This window comes from Mustela nivalis (genome assembly GCF_964662115.1).
Source record: "Mustela nivalis genome assembly, chromosome: 12".
In the NCBI taxonomy this organism is placed as follows: Eukaryota; Metazoa; Chordata; class Mammalia; order Carnivora; family Mustelidae; genus Mustela; species Mustela nivalis.
The window spans coordinates 4131706-4152121 of record NC_139031.1 but is presented as its reverse complement, the minus strand read 5'-3'; the positions used below and the strand labels follow the sequence as shown (position 1 = coordinate 4152121).

General features: G+C 51.1%; 1 protein-coding gene and 1 long non-coding RNA gene across 7 annotated transcripts in view; one reads left to right on the top strand and one right to left on the bottom strand.

The window, feature by feature from the left end:
* Positions 1 to 20416, top strand: part of LOC309845441 (uncharacterized protein) — a 304001-nt gene that overhangs the window by 112235 nt on the left and 171350 nt on the right. The window lies entirely within an intron of this gene.
* Positions 421 to 3477, bottom strand: LOC309845443. Its single transcript, XR_014301300.1, has 3 exons — positions 3408 to 3477; positions 1639 to 1809; positions 421 to 737 (listed from the first exon to the last, which is right to left on the bottom strand). It is a non-coding gene; the product is annotated as an uncharacterized lncRNA (long non-coding RNA).

The window sequence follows — 20416 nt, the reverse complement described above, 5'->3', positions numbered from 1 at the left end:
GGCAGCTTGCGGTACTGTGGCTCCAGGAACACTGGCTGGAGAATGTGCGAGGTCAGACCACAATGCCAGCTAGCACACTGAGTGACACAAGTTCAAGAATTCAGATTATACTGTCAGAAAAGTGAGAGGCCAGAATTAGAGCAAGACATGTGATTATGCCTGGCTGGGGAGCAAGGGCGTTCCTGGAGGGGGGATCTGTTCCTTTGGTCATTATGCAGTGTCTCTCTTAAGCTATACCCCTGGAGTTTTTTGTTATCAATGGCAACAAATAGAGCGTGTATGGGGAATTAGGTTATACTTACATTGGGAAATACAGTTTGTGGTTAAAAACCATAGATATGTATAGTAAATATAAGTCTCAGACCCCAGACTTAGAAAATATCTGAACTTAATTTGTATCTAAGTCCTTGTTCTGGCAATCACCCCAGTTTCTGGGCTCCCCTTTCTTTTCAACAGGATTATATCCAGTTTGAGGGCAAGCATTAATTAGTTTGGGTATGCTGTGTCATCAGCCCAGAAAGAGAGCTGAAGGCTCATTCCTAACACCACCCTCAATGGCCTTCTGCCGCCACAGTCTCTGCTGCCTCGGGGCCCTGTCTGGAGCAGGGGAAGTTACGCTGTGCTCACAAGACGCCTGCATCCATGAGGGTTTCTGAGATTCCTCGTCATTTCTGTTCCACCCTCCGATTTAAGTATTGGTCTCTATGGTGTCTCCTGGGTGTATCATTCAGGATTATCTGGTGAAAAAGAACAAATAGGGTATATCTCTGTGTGCACATATATATATATATATATATATATAGAGAGAGAGAGAGAGAGAGAGAGAAGTTTTAAGGAATTGCTGCTTTGTTGTAAAATACTGGCAAGTTAAAAATGTATTATTCGTAAGTTTTGAAACAGTTGGTTCATGTGATTATGGGAGATGGCAAGTCTGCAATCTGAAAGGCAGGTTATCAGGCTGAAAACTCAGGTAGGACATCTGTGTTATAGTCTTGAGATAGAATTCCTTTTTTTCCAGCAGTCATCAGTTTTTGCTCTTAGGGCTATCAACTGATTGGACAAGGCCCACCCACATTAGGAGGGTAATTAAAGTCAATGGCTTGTAGATGTCAATCACATGTACAGAATACCCTCTTGGCAACATATAGACTAACGTTTGGCCAAGCAACTGGGGACTACGAGAGTTTAGCTACGCCGATGCAGAAAATGAGCCGTCACGTTGAGCTCTGGATCTCCTTGTTCCATGGGCCCAGACACACCCTGAAGCACTGTCTGCTCTGTCACTTGATTGTGCAAGCCAGCCATGATCTCAGCGAGTCTGGCTGTCCATCTTGGGTTATAGCCACTGTTTCCAGGGGACCTGGTTCTACTAGTAGAACTTTTTACCAGGTCACGGCTATCAAGCTTTCCTGCACCTTCTAGAGAAGCTTCCACGTATTCTGGGTTCACATTTTGATTTACAATTCAGGTGAGGAAATGTAACTTATTTTTTGAAGTTTAAGCTCTGATTTGAAGCACCATTCCATCAGGGTGATAGAAATTGCATATCAGTGTGGGCTTCTTCCTTCCTACTTTTCCAGGACAGAGTTCAAGTTCTGAGGGCGTGTGGGGACAGGCTGCAGCAGAAAGTGAACTCACGAGCGCTTCCGGAGTCATCCGCAGCTGGCTCCAAGGTTGGTCAAGTCAATACCGAAACCTGCATCTCAGCTTGGAAGTGTGAGTTCTTTCCATCCCAGGTCTCTCTGTGGCAACCGAGAGGGATTTTTCACTGACTCATGGCCATTGACGGCTTTGACGTTCACTCGTGCCCTGACACCGTGGATGACAAATACAGAAGAAAACAATCAAAGGGCTTCAGTTCGCAGATGAGACTCTGGACTAAGAAAAGACACAACAGGGAACCCACTCGGAGGAGCCCGCGTGAGCTCCAAGGATGAGGAGGACTGTAGCCAGAACCAGTCTGTTTTCAGAAGGCACTCAGTGGAGAAATTCCATTCCCTACACGCTCTCCATTGCTCCAAGATGAGGTCACCCCCAAAACCTTGGCATCCGGGTCAACTCTTCCTAAGGCATGGAATTCGGGGGGTGGGGTGGGGGAACAAGAGGCAGGAAGCCCTTGGACAGGTGCTATTAGGCCTGCTTCACAGACCACCGGTTGCTGGTAGAGGGGGCCAGGGAGGAGGTTTCTGTGGAAAATGCCGTACAAAGAAGACCCCTTCTCACCTCTTCCGTCGTCTCAGAGTTAGGAGGAGGCTGTGAGGAGGAAGTTGAAGATGAATAATTTCTGTGTTCACTAAAAGAAATTAGTGGTCGGGAAGCACATTTTTGAAAGCCTCATTTTAAGGAAAAATAATGTCTTAAAAAGGGGTATCCGCCCCCAATACAGACCGAATGAAAGCAAACCACTCAAATTGCTAATGGCTTTCTCTGCAGAAGACAGCTCTGCTGGAGGCTGATATGACTCCAACATGGTTTCATTTAGCAGAGTGTATTAAATTATTGTAATTAGAGGATTTTTCAGCAATATAACAACATTCCATTAGCAACCGTTCACCAGGAAGCTCAGGGACTCCACCGAGCGGCAGTGGTAACAGTACGCTCGGCAACCACTCTGTCATGCATTTCACTCTTTATTCTGTCCAGCTTGTCACTCTGAACCAAAACTAACTTTATCTAGACAGAAGAGGCAGGAAATAAGTCGTTTTGGAACTCTCTAGAGAATTAGATTCCCTCCCCCTCCAACCCCATCTCTTAGTGGGATGTTGCGCCTCTGCCCAGGTCCTGGGTTCAGGACAGGTGGATGGCTTCCGAGTACTGGACAGAGGTGGGATGTGGAGGATTGTGGCCAGACAGTGTGCCAGGCACCAGAGATGCCAAAGGATGTAAGAATGGCCCCTGGCCATTGAAGACGCTACAGAGACCAGCAGAGAAGAGACGCTGATTCACCATGAAGATACGACAATGTAAGTTCGAAAAGAGCCCCCTGCCAGAAGTTCATGGACAGCTCCTTCTCCCGGGTAGTCACCTGGCTGTATTTTTAAGGATGGGGAACATATGAGCTGCCTCTTCCAGAAACTGGGAAGGAACTACTTGGTGGGATCCAGACAAACAAGGGTCAAAATCAAGATGTGCTACTGGCAACTTAAAATATTCCCTTTTGGAACTGGCAAAGCAAGTAGGTAAATGAATATAATATATATAGTAATATAGTATTTCTTCTAACTTTAGTAATGAAAAAGTCAATCAGGTATCAATCAGTCATTCAAAGGTAATTTTTGCAATACGTACACAGAGCTATGTTGCTCTTGAGGTGTTTTTGATTCCTTCTACTTGTTGATTTATAAATCACTTTCAAGGCAAAGTTCTATTTTCCTTTCACACTGGATGAAAATTCAGAATGGACTTACCTTTACCACGTGCACAACTTCCTCTCTCCGCTCCTCAGAAGGGCTGTGAAAACTGCAGCCAGCCAGCTGTTCCTCTCTGGAAGACAGAAGAATTTCCTCATGAGTTGTAAATAATACCTAACTTCGACTTTTATTTCACTTCATGATTGTCTGTAATTGTATTCCCTCATCTCTAGAAATGAGGGATTTGGGTTAGAGGTTCTCTAAGAACATATTCTGACTCTACGCACAGGAAAGCAAAATGTTTGCACGGAATAGCCCCTCTGATAACACAGGTTGTCAGCGGGGTTCAAATTCCTGCATCTTCTTGACGCACATGCTAGCCAGTTTGTAAATGCAGATATTCATCCTCGACAACTGAGAAAGCAGGGAAACGGCCACTCAGATATAGTACATATTGGCTTCCTACAGCTGTGAAGGAATAGACATGGTGGAAGTTGGCCCCCTGGTTTTACGTGTTGGAACTGTTAAGAGCATGCAGATTTCCCAAAAATGATACTTCTACTTCCAAAGTTGAAATTTTGACTCTGTCCTCATAGATGCCGTTCAGGAACATCCTTGCCCATGAGGCTAATGGGCTACAAGGAAGACTCCACTCTTGGACCATATCACATCCCGGGGAGCCTGGGGATCCATGAGAAGGCATTCATTGCTTGTGCGACCCCTGTTTTTCTGGGGTTCTGCAGACTCACAGCTGTGGCATGTCACTGCTGCGTGCAAGATGTCCCGTCTTTCGTAAGAGAACATCAGATATAACCATCAACGTGTCTAACAGTTCTCTCTTAATTAGGCCAAAAGCAAAAACGTGCTGTCTACCTAGAGGAGAGAGAGGACCCTGGAAGGAGTGGATGAATCCAGGCTCTGAGCCAAATTCAGGACCAAGGTCAGCGGTGGGTTGGGAGATAGTCACACAATGACTACAATATGAGGTTTAATGTCACACAATGAACAGAATATGAGGTTTAGGGGCACCTGGGTGGCTCAGTGGGTTAAGCCTCTGCCTTCGACTTAGATCATGATCTCAGGGTCCTGGGATCAAGTCCTGCATCAGCCTCGCTGCCCAGCAGGGAGCCTGCTTACCACCCCCAACCTGCCTCTCTGCCTACTTTTGATTTCTCTCTCTCTGTCAAATAAATAAATAAAATCTTAAAAAAAAAGAATATGAGATTTAGAGATGGATCTGAGGTGGAGTCTTGTCCCACCACACCAGCTGTGGGCCCTCAATAACTTACTTAAATGTGTGTGTGTGTGTGTGTTTCCATGGGAGATAGAGTACCTACATCACAGGGTTGTTTGAGGGATCAAGTAAGAATGTAGAAAGACCAGAAATGATGCTTAACATGTAATGGCTTCTCAATGAATATTAATTTTTGCTAGTTTGCAAGAAACATGCAGATGCCGAGGAGAAGCTGGGCAAAAGTTCAATCAAATGGCTCCGTGAAACTTCCAGGAGACAGGGAGGCAGAGAATGACTAGCTCCGCAACAAACACTTGTCAAGCTCCTTTGTGTTGCTGGTCCTCCCAGAGCTACTTCTCTGAGACTTTCATCTGGTTCCCCTGAATCTGAATCAGCACCTATGAGGCGGGTGCTAGGCTCGATTTGAAGCCTGTCAAGAGCGAGTGGAGTGCGTACAAGTACACAGCCCGCCCCTGAGAGGAGGCATGGCGGCTCACCTTCCTGCCTGCAGGAGTCTGCTCTGTGTCTTTTTAATTTTTTTTTATTAACATATCATGTATTATTTGTTTCAGGAGTACAGGTCTGTGGTTCATCAGTCTTACACAATTCACAGCACTGCCCATAGCACATACCCTCCCCCATGTCCGTCACCCCGCCACCCCATCTCTCCTACCCCCCTCCCCTCCAGCATGCTCTGTGTCTTTTAAGCACAGGACACCCACAGTGCAGGTACACACAGCCATACAGCAGCAAATCTATTAAAGAGGGTTTCTCTGAAGCTTTTAGGGACCAAGACTACTGGCTGTAGGCCTTCCCCTCGAGGCCTTCGGGGAGAATAGGCAAGGCAAGCCTGAAAAGCACGAAGCCCGCGGTCAATACTGCCATCACTGGGGCTTGTCCCCTTAGTGCCACCTGTAATTCTGTGATTCAAGCAGTCCCCTCAACTGGTGTCCTGACCCGGGGTCACTGCATATCAAAACCCATTTGTTTACACCAGCTGTTAAACTGTACCCTGCCCCCGCCCCCCACCAAGTGCTCTGGCCTTTTCTGACAATGACCAGCTCATTGATTTGGATTGGAGTTTTTGCCTGTCTGGGAATGGTTCACATGTTTTATTCTGAACCCACAGACATTTCCCAGGCCCCCGAGGGGACAGACAGTGGAGGATGTTAAGTGATGCAAATGGCTGGTCTGAGAGCCCAGGCTTCCAAGAGAGGCTGGCTAGGGAGACAGGCGTCCACCTGGGCGCTGAGCAGACATGGCTGGGCCAGAGCATGGGCAACGGTGAGGGCAGTCCACAGAATGGCAAGGTCGGACAAGGATGCTCTCTCTCTGCCCCTTGGCTCTCTACTACCTGCCCCACCCCCCACACCCCATCCCCACCACCGCCACGACAGCAGTGGATTTTGTGGGCAGGAAACTTGCTTCTCTCCACCAGATAACAAACTGACCCTTGGTTCTCCCAGGCAAATGAGAAGCAGTCCTATAGACTGTCCTTCCTTGTGCATTGGAGGGCACCCACTGACCACTCGCAGAGTGAATTACGGAGGATTACTACAGTGTTTGCAAGCTGGATGGAGACTCTGTGATCTCCTAGTTTGGTCTGGCCAAGGTTAAACTACACTTTACTTGCATTTTCCATGTTGTCCATACTTGGGCATATATACTGGACAATGCATAGGTAGTTTTTAGCTAAATGATTGAAATTCCTGGGATCTTTTTTTGTGTCAGCAGTAGCAAATGGGCAAGAAAAGTGAGGATCATTTTGAGAACTGGAAATGTTTAGATTTATGGGGAAAAGTGATCAATGAATAATGTCTTTGCTGAAGGCCATGTTGGAGCTAAGTCATGTAAAGTGTTGGTAGGACAAGGTGTCAGGATTAGATAACAAAGCAGGGGATGGCTCTTTGTATCTCCCAAGTGATGCTGTAGCACACTGCCTCCTACCGGATCTTGCTGCTTCCCACGAGTGTCCACATTCAATCCATTCTCCTCCTGCAGTCAGGGTGACCTTTTAAAAATGCAAATCAGCCACATTGCTCCCTGTACACCCCTCTAATGCCTTCCTGTTGCAGTTAGAATAAAATCCAGTGGCCATGGCCTCCAGAGCCTGCCAGTCTGGCTCCATCCACTGCTGCCCTGTCTATACTCGCCACTCCAGGCACACTGAGATGGGGCTGACCTTGTTCCTGCCTCTCCCTCCCCATCTTTGTGTGGTTGGTGGTCACCTCTTTGGTACTCTGCTCTCCTCTGCATTATCAACATGGAGGACTTTGCTGGGCCTCCACTCCAAGTGTAGGTACCTACTGTCCTATTGTATGAATTATGTTTCTTATTTTCTGTACTTTATGATGCTTTGGTATCTTGGGGACTTGTTAATCCTGGAGAGACTATCCCTCCCAGGGCTAGCTAATTCCTAGAGAAAGTAAACAACCTGCTTGTAAGCACGAACCAGGCCCGCAACCCTAACCACTTCTTTATCTGTCATGTCGCAAGCTCACATTCCCACTGTCCCACACCCCCCTGGCTAGGTGTCAGATGACTGGGGTTCCCTATACCTGAATTAGTTACACCATCCAGTCCTACACTTGTTCAGCTTGTCTACTCTGCCTTACCCATTCCTTCCTGTGAACCCAGGAAAAAGCTTGCTGCCATGTTCCCCCCATCTCCCTTGGTGCGTCTCTGTGGGGCCTTGCAGGGCACAGTAGGCCCTCTTCTTTTGGGAGCTGTAATAAACAACCCACCTGTCATCTTACTGCACCCGAATAACATAAATCTCAGGTACATTTTCAACACCCATCCCCGTGCAGCCTCCTCTCCATCTCACTACCCTGTTTTTGTTTTTGGGGGTCTTCGCAGCATCTGAAACTATCTTGCACATTGTTGATTTGCGTTTTACTTGTGAATACAATCTATGGCCCCTCCAGGAGGCAGGCGTGGTGCAGGTAGGGCATCTTGTGTCTGGTAAGCATCCCTCTTGCCCAGACCAGAGCCTGGGAAAAAAGGCAATCAATGCTTCTTGTCTGAACGAGGTTTGTAGAGACGGCTAGAAGTGAAGAGAAGATCTATGAAGGAATGTTTGAGAAATCATGTGGAACTTTTCTAAAGCACTATACATTTAAAATTGTGTGTTTACTTGTGGATACCTCCAACCTCTAAGACTAAGCATTTCCTTAATCCCCATCATCTCTTTAACCCAAACCCCTGCACACCGCCCCGCCCTCCCCGCCCCCCGCCCCTGCCCCCATGCACGTGACATGATGAGCACCGGATAGTATATGGAATTATTGAATCGCTACATTGTACTCCTGAAACTAACATAACACTGTAGTTAACGAGTTAGAATTAAAATAAAATAAATTTAGAAAATAGAGTTAAGTATTTCATAGAGCATCACCCCAGGTTTCAGAAGAGCTTCGTGAAACTTCTGTCCATTTTCCTGCAGCAAGGCCAGGATACCTATAATGGTCTCAGAAAAAGTTCGTACTGGGGAAAGGCATGTCAATGGTGACACCTCCTGGACGTCCCCTTCTTCCTGGGCGACTTGACTACAGCTCCCAGCAGCCCCCGCAGTTAGGTCCGGTCACGTGATCAAGTTCTAGCCAATCGAATGTTAGCGGGAGCTGACAGGCGCCACTTCCGGGCCTGGCGCCGGCTGACCGAACTCTCTGGAACCCTCCAGACGCTTCCTGCCCAGGGGAGCCGGAAGGCGGGAAGGCGGCAGCGATGCAGGCCGGACGCAGGCCTGTCCCTGCCTCATCAGTCGGCGGCGAGCGGCGCTGGTTTGGCCGCAGCCCGAGCGAGGACGTTTTATTTCGCCGAAACGCCGAGGTGTGGCGGTCACGCGCTGGGCGGCGGCACCGGCACGAACGCGGGCGTCGCGGGTGTGGGGTCGGCCCGGCCGCCGAGACGCCGTGAGGACGCGCCGCCGGGAGCGGTCCTGGCGCGGCGGGACGCCCGTGCGCCTCCGGCCTCCGCTCCGGCCCCGGACCCCCCGGCCCTCCGCAGCTTCGGCCCCGGCAGCGGAGGCGGCGGGCAGGCGCCGCGGTCCCGGGCAGCCTGGGCCTTCCTCGGGGCGCGGGAGATCCTGCCGCGGGTTCCCGGGGCGGCCGGGGCGGCCGGGGCAGCCGGGGGGGGGGCGGGAGGGGGGGGACGGAGCCGCTCGGGTTCCCTGAGGCCTGCGGGCACCTTCCTGTCGGCCGAGCTTTCTCCGCGCACGGGCTCAGCGTCTGGGGCCGCGGCTCGGGAGGGGCAAGGCCGGCGGCCCTGGCACAGCGCGCCCTGGACCTCGGGCGTCCGGGGAGCACGTGCGGGACGTCGTGCGGGACGTCCCGGTGCGGAGGACGCCGGTGTCCCGGGGAACCAGGACGTGACTGCGGAGGCCCCACGGGGCAGCGCTGGCGAGCGGCGTCCTGCGGCGGGTCCTGGCCGGCGGACTGGGCCACGCGGGCGGCGCGGCAGCGGGTCCTCGGCGCTCCCCTCCCGCTGCGAGAGCGAAGGCGCGTCCCTCTGGGCGCGTCCGTCTGGGCCCGTCCGTGCGCGTCCGTCTGGGCCCGTCCGTGCGCGTCCGTCTGGGCCCGTCCGTGCGCGCGTCCGTCTGGGCCCGTCCGTGCGCGCGTCCGTCTGGGCCCGTCCGTGCGCGCGTCCGTCTGGGCCCGTCCGTGCGCGCGTCCGTCTGGGCCCGTCCGTGCGCGTCCGTCTGGTCCCGTCCGTGCGCGCGTCCGTCTGGGCCCGTCCGTGCGCGCGTCCGTCTGGGCCCGTCCGTGCGCGCGCTGCGGTCCGGGCTTCGCGCGGGTGGTGCGGGGCACGTCGTCACGGCGGACATAGGAGCTGCGCTGCGAGAGCCCCTCCGGCCGACGGGCGCCTGCGGGCGCGTGGGCTGGCGGGCGGCCTCCGCGCAGGTCGCGATCCCGGCGTGCGGACCGGCCCCGCGGGGGCTCCTGCTGAGTGCGGGGTCCGCTTCCTCCTCTCTGCCCCTCCCCCATGCTCTCGCTGATAAATAGAATCTTTTAAAAAAGAGTATTTCCAACTGATTCAACAGTTTAGTTCGCTTGTTTCATTATTATTACTTTTTAGTTTACTTCTTCAACTCTGGTAAGGATGATTAACACGAGGCCACGGCCTCGTGACGGGCAGGCACGGGGCAGCTGAGCTCGGGAGCTCCTCCTCGCCACTCCACACTCAGGAGCGACCCCTTCGCGCGCCCTCCCACCCCGGCCCTGGCAGCCACCTTCTCCTCGTGTTCCGGTGGCTTCGATGCTCTTCGTTACCGCCCAGGGTGGAGTCCTGCGGTCCGTGTCTCTTAGCGCCGCTGCGGTACGACGCACAGTAACGCGTCCTCCAGCCTTGGAGCAGGGGGAGGTCTCCGTGTCTTCACGGTTCTTACTACTGCAGTGCGCCGTGCGGTGGGCGGACACTGTCCGGTTCGCTGCTGCTGCACCGTCTCCGCGGATGGTGACCTGTGCGCGGAGAGGTCCAGGCAGGCAGCCCGAGGAGCTGCCCGGCGGGCCTAGTGGGGATGGGCGCCTGCTCTCCCCTCCACCCCAGGCCCGCTGCCCACCACTTTTCTGTTGCTTAGGTCTTGGGGCCGCAAAGTCAGAAGGCATCCAGGGCTAGATGACCCAAATGTGATGACATTCCTCGTTTCCAGTGGTTCAAACAGGTGTCCCGTAACGTCATGACGGGTCATTCAGAGTACGAACAAATGCAGCCCCCTTTTCCTGAGTCCGCTCTCGGTTCTGGGGTTCTCGACTGTCTGACATGGGACAGGGCTGAGAGCTGCCTCCCCTGCCCTTGCTGGGGCAGCACACACCAGGGACGTGCCCTCCCAGCTCCATCCTGGAGGACAGTCTTCTCCAACGCCTTCTCAGGGTCTGTAATGTCAGGCTGCGTGGGGTGCGCCCGCCAGCCCGCAAGGAGACCCAGAAGGCTCGTTGGTGAGGTGTTAGCATGACATTCAGAAGCATCGGTGGTGCCTCTGCCCTGCTTCATCCTTCTGGTGTTTTACCAGACCCAAAGGATAAGGCAGTGAGTGCCTCCCAGACGGGGTTTCCTCCGGGAAGGGGCCATCTGCAACGAACGTTTCAGGGACTGGGAGTAAATACCGTGTGTCGCTAATTCCTCTAGAGACAGCGGGATGAAAATATGTAAGTGGTGCAAATAGGAACCTGCACTTCCCCGAGCCCTGCTGACATCGCAGAGCCCCCAAGGCGGCGCATGAGCTGCAGTGATGAGGTCCGGGCCCCGAAAGGACCGGCAGGAGCCTCTGCAGGGGACCTCCCCCAGCAGATCCCTCTTAGGTGTCCTGTCCACGGCTCACACTCGTACCCTACAATATTCCTGGTGTCCCATCGTCTCTAGCTTCTCTTCTATGAAAACAGGGTCCTGGCTCTCTGCTGCTGCTTTCATAAAGCATGGGGCCACTGTCTGAGTTCTTGAAAATCCCTTTAATCCTTTGAAGAGTTGAAGGATTGAAGCCCGCACTGGATTTTACGGTTCGGCTGTTACCAACTCAAAATGTTAGAGAGTGTTTATGGGCCAATCACATGTCCAGTAAAGGACTTGTATCTAGAATATGGGAACCCTCAAAACTCACAAACAACCCTATTACAAAACGGACAAAAACAAGAACTGACTTTTCATCAGAGAGGATAGATATAAGGGTGACATGGGTGTGAAAAGATACTCGGCTTCCTTAGCCAGCCAGGAATGCAATTCAAACCATGAGCGACTGCTACAGATCTGTTAAAATGGATTAAAAAAAAACTGTGGTAACACCAAATCCTGGACAAAGGTTGCAGGAAAACTGAAGCTCTCGTACACTCCTGGTGGGAATGGAAGCTAGCACAGCTACTCTGAAAAATAATTTGGCAGCTCCTCTTGAAACAAAAGTGGACTTTCCATACAACCTAGCAATTACACTCTTGGGCATTTATCCCAGCGAAAGCAAAACTGATTTCCACGCAGCCGTTTGCACACAAGTGTTCACAGCTGCCCTATTTGTAATAGGGACTGACATGATTACAGAAATGGAGAGCAGGTCTGTGGTCATCGAGGGTTAGGGATGAGGGGGACAGAGCAGGAGTGGTGATAAAGGGTATCACGAGGAGGGAGCCTTCTGGGACGCACAAAGACGTTGATTGTGGCGGTGGATCCACGGAGCTACCTGTGTGGTGAAATGGCCCAGAGCCACAAACACACCTGGGCGAGTGTGTGTGCGACTGCTGAGGTCTGAATGAACTCAGTGGGTGGCACCAAAGCTGGTTTCCTGGCTGTGATGTCGCAGTATATTTAATTACAGAAGGTGTCGCCACTGGGGGAGAAGGGTGAAGGGTACATGGGACCCCCCCCCCCCCGTCCATTTCTTCCTCTGAATCTTCCACTATTCAAAATAGAAAGTAAAAAAAATACCTATATATGCTCTAAGGTCCAATGGAGGCCAACATGTTTATCAAGAAAAATTTTGTGGAAAAAAATTTACGGCCAGAGCCCTGGGCTGGACCTGAGAAGACCAGAGGGTTCAAGTCCTGTTCTGTCTCTGCCGGCTGGGCGGGCCTGGCTGAGGCACTCTCGATCCGTGACTTTTCATGGCCTATTGATAGAGCAGGGATTTTAACAGTTGCTTTATTTCAGAGACTTATTGTTAGGATTCAGTGAGATATTATAGATAAACATTTTGTAGTGCCCGGAGCACTGGAAATTGCTCAGCAAACGTTAGTTCTTCCCATAATATAAGTTATAATCATGACATTAATTTCAACTTGTGTATATGGAATAGAAAATACCCGTTGTCTCTGCAGAGAATCTGGCTGTGTTTTCAGATTTTGGTGTTTGAGCGATCATTTGGAAGAGTCTCAGCTATAATCTTGGTCTTGAAATCTCTTGGCGAGGATGCTTGTGTATCTGTAAGCATGTGTACATTTGGTCTAGAAAGAGCATTTACTGGTTAGCACCTTAATCAGTAGTTGGACTGAAGAGAATTTGCAGCTTCCTCTCCCTGGTGTCTGTGTTCTGCAGGGTGACCCTCACTACCACAGCTTCTTCTGGGTCTCCCAAGTGACTGTTGCCACAGAATTTACAGGCTCTACCCACAGTTTACCCAGTACATGAATTTCCAGAAAACTCTCAGTTGTGTGATAGCTTTTAATAACTTTACCACATCTTTGGGATTATCTCAGTAATGAAGTTTGAAGAACGGAAATGGGTATTTTGGTGGTGTGGTTACTGTCCATTAGACATTTGCTGGCCGCCATGTTGAATGTTGGCCCATCGTTACGGAGTTTCTGGAAAACAGGTACCCACGAGCTTCCTTTCTCTTTCATTCTCTTTAAGTTTCTCGTGAGATACTGAGAAGTGATTTATGTTTTGGTAGATCCTGACTCAGTCTGTGCTAGTTCCGCCTTTCTAGCTGTTCAGACAGATAGTGGGCCGGTGGGTTGGACGTGTCTGTGGCATTGAGTTTTCTGGGTTCACTGACTCGTCCAAGCTCTTGGTAGCAATTGCCTTATGTTTCTTACTGGAATCCACATTCTCTGTCTTGGCTTTGGCTTTGGAATTCTAGACTTGTGGTTTTGGAATTTGCAAAGCTTCCGGATGTCCCTTGAGCCACTTTCCAGCCCATGGGAGGGACAGGGGCAGGCAACCCTGGCTTATTCCCGCAGCCTCACTGCCGCACTCCTCAAAGCAGCTTGCTCCGGGGCCCATGAGGGTGCACTGTGCACACTGTCTGCCCCTGTTCCTGGTGGGCATGGTGGGGACCCCGGCTGGACCTGGAACAGCCCCGAATGCCTCATTCCTGGAACTCCACTCCCTAGCTCGTGGCTGCGGTGCCTCCCCACAGCTGCTAAACCCTCTGTTTCCAAACTTGGGGTGTGTGGGCAGCCCAAGATTTTCCTGATGCCTTTGATCCAACCTCCTCTCAGACACTGATCTATTAAATTTCTTTCTTTTCCACCGGAAACGGTTCCTGGCTATAAAAGATACGCAGATTCATAGTTTCCAGTCAAAGCCTGCTGATTGCTCTTTTGCTTTTCTCTGATCCCTCCAGATTCTCTTCCCTCTTTCTTACATGTCCACGCTCGCTTGCGGGACAGTTGAGGACAGTTGGTCCTCAGCACCTGCCCCCCCCCGCCCCCAGTCCTCTTGCAGAAAGGTGTGCCAAAGCTGGGGATTGAATTCGCAGGGTGTTCACCCAGGGAGACAATCAGGCCCCATTCGGACAGAGAGCTCTACTCGCTAATCATTCACATAATGTGAAAAATAAATGGGGCTTGTTACCATTGGTGCTATTAGCATGTTAACTTTCTTTAGACCATTCTAATGATGATTAAGTGACGGTTGGGTATTGCATTATCAGGAGTTCTCTGTGTTTGTGTATATTGGCTGGTTCCTTATTGGCTGATCTCTGAGGATGAGGCATGTAGGCAGGAGATGAAAAGCTGAGATTTTGAAGAGCTTTTAACATTTTATAACTAAATTTATAAGAAGCAGCTTCTAAAGCACTCTTATGAGCTGACTCCCTTAACATAAATAATTCAACTAGTCATAATTAAATATTCTAACTGAGGTTTTGGTCATTTACTTTTCATTTAGTTTATTTTACCAAGTTGCAAAGTTGAGAAACATTTTTAAAAATTGTCTCTTATCATTCAGATAGTTTTTTAAATTCTACTTGAAATCAACACTTCCTGGCTTAAATTGATGTTAGTCTTGGATTAACTGTCTATTCCGTATCAATGAAAAGCATTTGGGACAGGTACTGAGTCTAGATCCATGTCACCAATGCTGATACCTCAAAACACAAGCATATGTTGCAAAACTAAAAAAAATCAAAGAAAGGGTTTTGCCCGAAACAAACAGGCAGCAAAAATGAACTGACACTCAAACCCTTTTCTCTCTGCTGGCCTGGCCAGGTACTTTGTAATGCCTCAGTTAATGGTCACGACATCGCTTTGATGCCATATTGTCCATTCATGGCAGACGGGGAAACCGAGGCCATAAGTATTCGAGTAATGGAGGCCAGCGATTTATCCAGAGTTTCTCACCACGTACTCCATGACCTGCCTGTGCCAGAGTCACTCAGGGTCGCAAGGCATCGGCATCAGGGTCAGAGAGCATCTAGATTTTTGGAACTGGGACACACAACTTTTCATTTTTGAACCACCTCCTGAGGCTGTTTGTGTAACCACCAAAGTCAGGTGACTGCATTTATAACTATTTCTTGACGCAGGTGAACTTTGCTTCTGAACAAAGCTGCGTTGCTTTGAATCAGTTCATTGGAAATCAGTGAGAGGCTGGAGCACTATTTTCCATCCCGAGAGTTCAGACCTCACTGTGTCTCCATGCTTTTTTGCTTTGATAATGTCTTGCTGTCTGAGCTACTTACGCTCTCCATTGATTCGTACTCACTTTTGACTGATGACAGCTCTTTGGACTCTTTGGGCCCCTCCCTTACACTCATGTTTTCACGAGGAGTTCACTGCTGTGTAATATTCCACATCCAGTCAGAAAATGGAACCCATGCTAGGCCTTTGGACGGAGGGAGTCCAGCACAGGAGGCTGGTTACAAAGACGGCAAGAAAGGGGCATGGAGGCTCATCGAGAGATGAGGCGCACAGGAAGCTTGACAGCAGCACAGAGACACTGTCGGGTCCCACCTTGTCTGTGGGACACCTGCAGGAAGGGTGTTGCCAGAAGCAGCAGCTGGGCCAGGTGGCAGGTTCTAGAAGCTTCGGGGGAGGGTGAGAGTCCAGAAGGAGACATGGCCTGAGGCAAAGTGAGGGACGTATGCCTGGCTCCTCCCTTGTGAAGCACTTCACCTTCCATGAGTGCCTCTCGTTGACCCAAATCTCCAGAAAGTTGGCCGGAAGATGGAGCTTCCTAGAATGTAGAGCAAGTTGGGGAAGCAAAAGCCAGGGGACTGAGTGTGAGGAGCAGGTGGTGGGTGTACATGTCCTCCTCAGACAGAGGGACAGTCCTGTTTCTCTATCCTTGTGCACATGTGAGGGAGAGGAGTGACTCTGATGAAGCGTGGCCCCACAGCTCCCTGCTGGCCCCTGCTGAGCTCTGATCACGGGGGCAGGCCTTTCCCCTCGTCATAGGCCCTTTCGTGTCCATGGCTCCCAGCCCATGGGCTCAGGCAGAGTCCCCGTGTGATCTCATGCCGTCAGGTCCGGGCTGGCCCTAACTTCTGGAAGGTAGGGCCAGAGAGAGAGGAGGGCGAGACCCGTCCATAACTCCATGGTTGGCAAGAAAATGTTCACATCCTCATCCAGGGAACCTCGTGATTGTGTCACCTTACACAATGTGGCGAATTAAGGGGGACAGATGGACTTAAGGGTGTTAACCAGCTGGCCTGAAAATAGAGGTCAGATTGTACAGGTGGACCCTGCGTCATTACAGACATCCGTAAACATGGTGGAGGGAGCCCGTGGGCGATACGTGGTAAAGGCTGCCATTCAGATTGAGGGGGGAAAGAACCCCATTTGGGATCAGTCTTAGACAACTGGCCTTTTATCAGAAGGACCTTGCCCTCCGACACCAATCATACTCTAAAATAAATTTCAAATGTGTTCAAGATAGAAATATTGATAATCTTACAAATACATTTTAGGACAGTCATTTTATATTTTGGAGTAAAGAGGTGTATGTGCTTGAGTAAGACTAGAAACACGAACACTTGAAGGAAAGATGGGCCATTGTGCCCACGTGAAAACGTGAGATCCCTGTGTGCCGGGACACCTCAAACACCAGTCGGAATGGGGGTGACACAATGCAGCCCACACACAGCACCTGTGATGAGAGGCTGGTTTCCCTGCTTCCCTGCAGCTAGGCAGGTGGGGAGGACCCACAGGAAGGGTCAGCAGGTGCAACGGGCGGGCACGTCCTAGACCAGCAAACACATCCAGCCAACGGCCTTGGTCGTGGCCTGGGAGGTTCTCGGTTCTTGTCGGTGTTGTTTTAACCCACGGTTTGCAGTTTTTACTTTGATTTCTTCCTTCACTCCAAGGTTCTATTCGAAAGTTTTATGCTTTCTAAGTGGTTGGATTTATTTGGACTCTCCTCTTTTTGCCCTTTTCTGGTTTTATTGAGCAGTGGTCAGACACTATGTTCTGAATGATCTCTGTCCTATGGAGAGCATACACAGCTTATGTTTATTAACTAATAAAATTTTTGTTAGCTATTCCTTGAGTACTCTAAAAATGTATATTCTGGTTTGGGGTGTAAAAATTTCATACATAGTTATTAAATATTTTACTAAGGTGGTTGTCTTATGCAAATTCTTAGATCTCATTGTTTTTTCTGTTTAATCTATTTCTGAGAAATGTGCTATGATTTTCCCACTTTTTCCTTGAATTTATGGATCTTTTGCTGCAGGTATTTTGGTACTTTTTTTGTGCTTGAGGCTATGTAACTGTTGTATTTTCTTTATGAATTCTCTTTACCCGAGGTGAGGTTACTTGTTTGCTCCACTTAAGACGTTCACCTTGAATTCTCATGCTGGTCTTGCTACGCCTGCCGCCTCTTGGCATTTTCTCCTGCGCCCCATCCATTCCTTCTTCTGCCAGTGTTTCCTGGGTCGTTTGGTTTGGGGTGAGTCTCTCGTACACAGCACGTGCTCTTCACCTGTCAGAATAAGCCTGTTAATGGGGAATTTAACCCGTTACGTTTTCTCATATGTCCTGAGTTATTCCAGTGAGCATTTTTTTAGGTCTTCTGCTTACATTTTGGAAAACCAGTAGTCAATGAAAATAAGATATGAAACTTCGAAATTACTAGAGGAGAGAAAGAGAAAGATATCCACCAATGCACGAAGCTTAAGGAGAGTCAGCAATCAACAGGGAAGGCAGCGTCCTACACAAAATCCACAGCTACCTTCCTGGGACCTTCAGCGCGCCTTCTCTCCAGTTACCCTGGGAAGGTTTTGTTTCCAAAGATTTTGTTTGAGAGAAAGAATGCATTAGAGCAGGGGGGAGGGCCCGAGGGAGAGGGAGAAGCAGACTCCCTGGCTGAGCAGGGGGCCGGAGGCGGGGCTGGATGTGGGGCTGGATCCCAGGACCCTGAGAGCCGACCTGAGACAGACGCTTAACAGTCTGAGCCACCCCCCCACCCCCTGCCAAAAGGTGTTCTTATAAGGCCCTCGGGATTTTAGTTACTGATTTTTTTCTTTTATTAGTGTTAATTTAGAAGTCGATTCTTCAGCCTTGCACTAAGGGTAGCAATGACATTCACTTAACCGAGCAGGTGCCGTCTCTGGCTGTAATTGTAGGCACCACGTATGGCCGAGAAAACGTTCGTTGCCCCTTCGCGAGCCCACACACCTCTGGCTTAATAGACTTACGAATTTATCCACAACTTTCTGGATGTCAGTCAAGTGTCTTTGTGACGGAGCATATTGTGAAATCAGTCTTGTGTTTATGGCGTCTGTTTTAGGCTAGTATCTGGCGATTCTTTGTTGCCTATTAATTTTTTTATTACGTATCCAGATTAATCTGGTGTGGATGATCTCGGGAGCTGTAGAAGTCAGCACTGCATCTCCCCAGAGCGAACCTCACCCCGGCGGGGAAGGCGCTCCGGTAAAGAGGAAGCCCTCCCTTGCAGGCGCTGGTGGGGGAAGGGGTACGGGCCCTCCTGCTGGGGCTCCAGGGCCCCCCGCCCCCCTCCGCCCCTCCCGCTCTCAGCCGTTGAGACTCACGTACAGAGGAAAGGCTGGTTGAACAGAGAACAGACACCCGCTTCATCTAATGTGACGAGAGTGTCCAGTAAGCCCCAAAGGCTCGTTAGAATGGTTTCAAAATGTGTACTTTTCTGAATAATAATAATACCTCTGTGGAAGAGTTAGGAAGAATCTGGGTTGGAGAAGGAGGCCAGCCCTGGAGGTAGGTGGGCCTCCCTGAAACTGAAGCCCGAGCTGAGGAGCCCGCGTTGGAGCTGATGATTGTGTTGCTGCTGTCGTGAGCAGAGAAGCTGGCAGGGAGAGAGGTGCCCGCCGGCGGCTGGCACGTGTGGGCGGAAAAGGGCGCGTGGAGGGAGCCCGGCGGGGGCATCTGCTGTGACTCAGGAGGCGGGAGATGCCTGTCGTGTTCCTGCTTCTGAGCCCGAAGAAGGTAGCAGTGTCCGGTCCTGGCCAGCCACGTTATCACATCGTCCTCCCTGCGAAAGGGGATGAGGACCGCAGGGAGCTCTCGCTGGTGACCGTGGGGACATGGAAGTGTCTTGTGTGGGAGCTGAAGCACATGGGGGGCCCCTCCCCATTCCCGCACCCTCCAGCTGACGCTGTGTGGGCTGCGCTGTTTGCCCGTGAATCCCCTACCCACCGGTCACCTTTCACTATCCAGAAGGTTCTCAAAGACCTTTGCCACGCTGGCGCTGTTCCTGCTTCCCAGTGACATCTGGGTTGTTCTTATCTTACAGCTCTTTCATTCCGAGGGATGCGGAGAGGAGGAGGTAAAAACGGTCCACCTTCTTGGACTGATGAACGAGGTGACAGGGTGGGTGACGCGGATCCCGAGGGAGATGACAGGACAGGACACCGACAGCTGATCCATGATTGTGCGACTGGGAGGCTCAGGAGGAGACGGTGACGAAGAACCATTTCTACCTCCAGAAAGTTTTACGGTCTTGCTGTGGAGACCCCCGCAGTCACGAGCGTCCACGCCCAGTGTTGGTGGCGACGCGGTCCGATGTGGCTTCTGTCTCTGCGCTTCGTGTCCGCTTCTGCACTCTAGAGTGTCCGCGTCCTCCTCTGCCGCTTGACTCTCATCACCTTTGCAAGACGAGAACTCCTACCGCATCCTCTGCGCAGCCTTTCAATCCGTTCCCGTCTACACCAGCGGGACCACCCGCTGTATTTTGGAAGAACGACCTTTGCGTCCTGGGAGGCAGCGTGAGCGTCCCGGGCCTTCCTTCCGGGAGCAGCCGTGTTGCTGCGGCTTCTGGATCACTCGAGAGCCCCTTGTTCGTAGCGTCCTTGGGCGCCGACACACACATGCAGCGTCCTTTAGTCCTTTAGAAGAGGCGCGTCCTATGGATCCCCAGCGGCGGACGTTCAGCCTTGGGCTCCTCTTGTCTTCAGAGCCTTGTGTGCCTCAGTTGTTAGCTCAGCGCCCTGCTCTTTGCCCTGGATACGGCGAGGTGCCGTTCCCTGCCCCCCGCCACAGGGGCAGGGGCGGAGGGCTGGGGGGCAGGGAGGGCAGGTGTCCGCACCCACTTCCTGTCTTCCATGCTCCTATCTTCCATCCTTCCTATCTTCCTATCTCCTCGTGCTCCTGCTCTGGGGGGGGGGCAGCCCCTCCCCCTGCGGTTCCGGCTCTGGCCCCAGCCCGGTGCTCCGTCTGCTCCGGGCCCTGGGACGCCCACCTGACCCCGGGGGCACCCGCTGCTCAGATCCCAGCAGCCTCATCGCCCTCTTTGGGCATGTCAGTTCTTCCAATACCCGTGTCTGTTTTCTGTGTCAAATCCCCTTTGTTTGAAATTCTACTCTGGTTTCCGCTTTCTGACCGGACCCTGAAGGACACAGTGTCCATCTTCCTTCTCAACAATTCTTGTATTGATTTAAAAAAAAAAAAAAAAAAGCTGCTTCACGTGCCAGGCATTGTGCTAGATGCCAGCGATTTAAAAACCAGACAGAGAAGTAACAGAATAAGTATCTGTTGTCCTAAAATCTAGTGACTGGGAAACGTGAGGGCCTCACTCCCACCTCGAGCCCCTGCCGCGCCCCCCGGGCATCGGAGATTCGGCATCTTTGCGTTGCCGGTGCAGGCCTGAGTGCTCCCCGGGAAGGGGCTTTCAGAGGATAGACAGCCACGTTTCCGTCAGGGGTGAAGCTAATTAG